This window comes from Sinocyclocheilus grahami, unplaced genomic scaffold (assembly GCF_001515645.1).
Source record: "Sinocyclocheilus grahami isolate Dianchi unplaced genomic scaffold, SAMN03320097.WGS_v1.1 scaffold1231.1, whole genome shotgun sequence".
NCBI classification, from domain to species: Eukaryota; Metazoa; Chordata; class Actinopteri; order Cypriniformes; family Cyprinidae; genus Sinocyclocheilus; species Sinocyclocheilus grahami.
In genome coordinates this window covers 109,037-115,487 of record NW_015506410.1, presented here as the reverse complement: position 1 = coordinate 115,487, position 6,451 = coordinate 109,037, and the positions used below count along the sequence as shown (strand labels likewise).

Here is a 6,451-nt window from a genome sequence, read left to right as displayed (position 1 = left end):
TCTCGGGCGAGATCCCAATTCGTCAGTCACTGACGTAACGTTGAACGTGACTGACTGAATGGGAACCATCTCTTTCTTACCTTTTTATAATCTGAAGAACCTTCTTTCGCCACAAAGAACCTTTTGTGAAACAGAAAGGTTCTTCAGATGTTAAAGGTTCTTTATGGAACCATTTAGACAAAAAGGTTCTTCTATGGCATCGTGAAGCACCTTTATTTTTAAGAGTGTAAGGAAACTTAGCTTCCTTTGCTCCTATGAACAAACTCGCGAGACTAGCATATCTCAGAGGCGCGCGCACCGCACATACATCATACTCCTTCCGCCGGAACTGCTTCAGTGTATGACAGTCAGCGGAAGTGAGAGAAAAGTGTTTATTACATTTGAAATATGGATATTTTTCTTACAAAAACACATGGATTCGTTACATGGGGCCTTTATTCACCCCTCGGAGCCGTCTGCGGCACGTTTTATTATGAATGACTTGTGGACTGTTCAACTGCAACACCCGCTGACTACAATGATAGAGCTTGGAATAGCCAGGATAATTTTTAATATAACTCAGACTGGATTCGTCTGAAAGAAGAAAGTCATACACACCTAGGATGCCTCGAGGGTGAGTAAAACACAAGCCGATTTTCATTTTTGGGTGAACTAACCCTTTAAAGGGGTCATATGATGTTGCTAAAAAAAACATTATTTTGTGTACTTGGTGTAATGAAATGTGTTTATGCGGTTTAAGGTTCAAAAAACAAATTATTTTGCTCTTAAATATTGACTCTTAACTTTTATAAAGAATATCTCTTTGGATTTGAGACTTTAGTCTTTGCAACTTTACAGATCTTCTTTATGCACCAAGAGCTTGTAACACTCCAAAGAGAAAGGAAAAATTGAAATCGCATCATATGACCCCTTTAAACTGATCAAAATCACATTCTGTTAAAAAGGCAACCAGGGCTACTTATGCAACGTATAATTGCAGGGTAATTTACTGTTCACGAAGCAGAGACAACCGAAGCGGAAGATAATTACTTGTTTAAAATGATAAATACATAAATCATGGGTTATTATTCACGTGAGTCTCCAATAAAGCATATGGAAAAGAGGAGGGCTTTAGAAAATGGAGAGGTGATTAAGTTGTAGAGAGTGAATTGAAACACAATCTGCTCCTCATCTAATGACCCAGTGCACGTCTGATCATTTCAGTCTTTCTGTTGGAGGCTTGTTTAAATCTGAATTTGACAATTTAGTCATCATTGATTGATTGTTACCTGCGATGGAGGCTCACGGTAACTGATTTTATTAGCACTGCCATTCAAAATAAGCTATTTAACAATGTTGTTTTAAAGACCTAATAACACAGAAACACAGTTTTGTTGCATTTCTATTAACTCTGAAAACATTTATATATGCTAGCATACTACAATTTGAGTAACTAAAGGAAAAGGTTAGCCAAAAATGAAAATTTGCTGAAAAATATACTCATCCTCAGGTCATCCAAGAGGTAGATGAGTTTGTTTCTTCATCAGAACAGATTTGCTCACCAATGGATCCTCTGCAGTGAATGGGTGCCGTCAGATTGAGAGTCCAAACAGCTGATGAAAACATCACAATAATCCACAAGTAATCCACACCACTCCAGTCCATCAGTTAATGTATTGTGAAGTGAAAAGCTGTGTGTTTGTAAAAAACAAATCCATCATTAAGATTTTAGTTTTTAACTTCAAACCGCTGATTCTGGCCACAATATGAGTACTCTAATGTTGCTTTCTCCAGTGAAAAAGTCGTCTTGTCTGAATAAGGAGGGATATATGCACAGACCAAGCATTGTTTACAAGCGAAAACATGTTGGTTAAGACAGGTATTCTGGTGAGAAACGAAAGTTTAAAGCTAAAAGGTCTTAATGATGGATTGGATTACTTGTGGATTATTGAGATGTTTTTATCAGCTGTTTGGACTCTCATTCTGACGGCACCCATTCACTGCAGAGGATCATTAGAGACACATTAGAGGGAAGTTTTTATTCAATAAAATGCCTGGACTGTGTAAACTAAAATGCTATTGGCTATTTTAAAAAGGGGGTGTTCAACCCAACTTCCTGTTTCAAAAGGAAATACATCAACACAAGAAAAGAATACTGCAGATAAGGCCAGCACTTGTCTTTGTACAGAGGGTTGAAAAATAGATTAGGACAAACACACATTTTATTTACTCTGAATTTGAAGAAAATCTGAGTTAAGTGTTTATATTCTTTAGTGATGTTATTCCGATGTTATCAGATTCATCACTTCATATAAGATTCAATATTCAATCCACGTAACAATAACACTGTGTGACTAGACTGCAATCAAAACAGTCAGCAGCCACTCTGCTATTGCTGGAGATAATTAATAAACAAATTGGACAAATTAAGTAATGTTACAATAACAATGATTGACATTTTGACAAGTCCTTGAAATGTATTCTCTGACAGATGAAGCCAGAGCATGACAAATGTTTGTTAGTTGGACACTGGACAGTCAGTGGACTGCAGGCTCACTAACAATTAGCGCGCAGCTATTTATTAATGTCAAAGACATTGTGAAGACAGTTGTTTTGTACTGTAAAAATGGCTTTCTTAGTATTTGTGTCTTGTTTTCCAGTATAAAATATTATATTTAGTCAGTCTGAAATCAAAATACATTTACATGAGAAGCTAAATTACCTTGTTTTCCTGAAAATCTGTCAAAATTAGCTGAATTTATACTTACAACAAGAAAACATATCTATCAATGAATTATTCTCTTTTTTTAAGCAAAAACTCACTTAATTGTGATCATATGTTGCATCTAATAAATGTATCTTGATTTAAGAATGCTTAGATAGTTGTACTAGAAAACAAGACAAAAATTAAGCGTTAGCGTTAGTTCTGGCAGGTCACGTGAGTCAAGCTTGCATCAGCTGATTCTCAGCTGATCACATCTACCTATAGGAATACGACACCTATCGCGGCATTCCTATATAAGCTCTATTCAGTATTATTCAGCAGCTTTTCAGCTTGCTCAGGAGCAAATTACCCTCCTCCATCCCCAGCTCCTCCTTTCGCACAGTCAGGACTTGGCTTTCTGATATTCCTTGCTAATCAGACTCCTTTATCTTGAATAAAGTGTTACACTTAAATATCATTAAGCACATTAATGGAACAGACCTTGTTCTGTTCTGTTAACCCAGGGGGGGTTATCATTCATGACAGGCTGCATGGATGGGCAGGGAGTTTTTTGCCCAGAACAGAACCATACCGCCAAACCAAACGTTATGCTAAGTATCTAGCATTTTGACGATAGTGGTCCTGACAGAACTACTTTTTTAAAAAAAAGTCCTACTACTTGTTTCACTTCTGTTTCAGTTTTTATAACCATTTCTTACTATGTGTAAGTAAGTTGTTGTTTTTTAGCATGTAAGTTTGGCAGTGTTATTTTTTAGGATTACTGATAAACTACTGTCGTTTGATTTGTATTATTTGTAAGCTTTATTTTTTGTTTTTCATTTAAATGTTAAGTTTTGACATTTTGTTGTATGTATTTGTCATTTTTATTTAATCTCTTTATTTTTAAAATGTGTATAGGTAGTATTTATAAAGTTTTAGCTTTTAGTTTTGGATCTGTTTTTAGTTGTTTTAATACTACAATTGATTGCTTCTGTTGTCCTCATTTGTAAGTCGCTTTGGATAAAAGCGTCTGCTAAATGACTAAATAATTAAATAAATAAAAGAAAAAGAAAATCATTATTTATTTATTTATTTTTCTATCAGTGTATTACTTGCCATTTCATTATACAATTTATAGAGTTTCCTGAATATCAGTTTACATCTGGTTAGTCAAACCTAAAAATAAATAAATACAAATAAATTATTAAAATATATTAATAAGAGATTGTATGAATTGTTTGATGTTTTGTGGCATTAACCGGTTGGCTCATTCTAAAACATTCAGATTACATTAATCAGGTATTATCAGCATTTCAAGTGCAAAACGACCATGCAGATATGATTATGCTAGACACATGATGATAATGTGCCTCTAAACAGCTCAGGTCATTTGTTTATGGTATAAAATGTTCTAAATGTCAAAATTAACTATTTTTCCACAACATTTTAATTCCTGTAATCCATCTTGTCTGTTATAGTGTACGCAGCATTTTATCTATAGCCAAAAGGAACTAGATGTGCTCTCAGCTGATTTTGACAAATATAGTTTAAGACATAAAGTTGGCTCTGCAGGAATCCAGCATTAAACAATGCACTCAAAAAGCTATTAAAACTTTAAACATTAGTGGGCGGAATGATAAAATGACAGTGGGAGTTTTTAACAGTTTACCCATAATGCTCAGTGCCACTATTATATTTTACTCTAATTACAAGTACTGATTGAGATGATGAATGAGGGAATTTGGTGTATTTAAGTGTCTGCAGTTAAATAGACTGCATCTTCATACCCGTTGCATTCATATTTTACAGTTATATTTTTAAATGTACAAGCTTTATTGTTTATAAAGATGCAGAGTGTTTGTTAGGGATATTAAACCACTGCCAAAAGATTTATCTTTGTCTGATTACTCTTGCAGCAATGAGTGTATTAATATAATGGCAGATGTGTGCTATTGATCATGCCCTTGACCAGACCAGATCTCCTTGTTTGTTAATTAATGAAGCTGCATCGATGAATCATGGTTGTAAATCACTATTTACTTTGGATTCTGCTTTAGGGGAGGGATGCAGAAGTATGAATGACGCTGATGGATTGGACAGGAACTGGGAAAGCTTTTCATGTACTTTAAAGTATTGTCCTTCTCAAGAGATTTTCAACTTTGATTCAGTTTTGAGTTCATTTCATCTACAAGGTGAAATGGACGATCAATAAGCAGAGGTACTGAAGGCACTTTCTATGAATAGTGTACAAATTATTAAGGACTAAACACTTTTCAAACATTAAGTGTGTTTTTTTTCTACAACAGATGATGAGGAAAGCATGTTTAACCTTCTTTAAATGTTTTTTTTTTAACTTTCTTTTTACAGTATGAGCACGGTATGAAGTTGGCAATTTTTGCAAATTTCTGCTGAAATAATGTTTTTGTTTTTTGGACCAGATGTTGGTTTTTGATCATTTTAATAAACATACTAGTTCAATTATTATTATTAATATTTTTTTAGGTAACAGGTTTGAATAGTTGAGCTTGTCAAATGCAATTTTTTGTAAAAATTGAAATGAGATTAGCATGCAATAAAGGGTCCAAATAATACAGTTTAAATACTGATTTGTGATCAATAAATATTAAATAAATTAAATTCAGATAATAAAATATACAACAGGGCTGCAAGTAACAGGGTTGCAAATTTTGCTGAAAAAAAGATGTCACATGGTAGCTTTTTTTTTTGGACCAAATGTTGGTTTTTGATATTTTTTAATAAACCAATTTGTTTAATTATTATTATTTTTTTTTTATGTGACAGAGTTGAACAACACGATTTATGTAAAAATTGAGCAAATGAAATGAGATTAGCATGCTATATAGAAAGGGTCCAAATAAGGTCACTTTTAGGGTGTCACAATTTTAAGGAATGCTAGATTGTTTGTAATGGGACAAATCATGTGATAACAGTGATGTGCACAAAACATGGGGCAAATCTAAGAATTCAAAGTTAGTTCAACTTTAAAATAATAATTTTCTACTACAATATGATTTTAATGGAAGTCCTAAGAGGCCATGCATTATTATTATTTTTCTTGTTTTCTCGTGATCACGACTTAATTAACTTGTGATCTCAACATAACAAATATTGTTTTCTTTACAATGATTGGTTGATTTTTAAAACGCAATGCAACGTACTGTTTCTATAGTAACGAATGCAACTTTGACGTGCATCTGATCAGCAGCTGCTGTGGATATTTCAGAAAATTTTGCTTCGCTTAGTAATAAAGTCTACAATAAAAAATAAATAAATGTAGGCTAATTTATCACTGTTGATTTTTTTTCCAGAGACAGCACACTAAACATTTTCTTTGTGTAATTAACATGTTTAAATGGTCAAAGCAACACCGCAAACACAGGGGGAGCGCCTTCAAAAGGATGCAGAGAACTATTGTAAAATCTTTTAGAGCTGCTTGGATTCAACTCACTTTATTTTCCTCATTCGTTTAAAATAAAATTATATATAATTTGTTTGTGATTTTTATTAGTCATGTAGGATATGCTGTGACTGATGTGCGTTACAAGTTTGGGATGCTGTTTGAGAAGAGTGTGTGTGTGTGTGTGTGTGTGTGTGTGTGTGTGTGCTTTCCTACAAAGAAATGTAGAAAATACAAAAGATTACAACACTGTATAACACCACTGACTTAAATTATATACATTTTTACATATATAAATCACATCTCTTATCAATATACATTTAATGATTAACAATAAAAGCAAAAATTTT

The 6,451-nt window shown here is 33.4% G+C and overlaps 1 long non-coding RNA gene across 1 annotated transcript in view; it reads left to right on the top strand.

The window, feature by feature from the left end:
- The window catches only part of LOC107568289 (uncharacterized), a 21,166-nt gene extending 15,637 nt beyond the window's left edge, over nt 1-5,529 (top strand). The window contains exon 4 of the long non-coding RNA XR_001606734.1: nt 5,518-5,529. This is a non-coding gene — a long non-coding RNA (uncharacterized lncRNA). The remainder of the gene's footprint in view (nt 1-5,517) is intronic.
- The last annotated feature ends 922 nt before the right edge of the window (nt 5,530-6,451 follow it).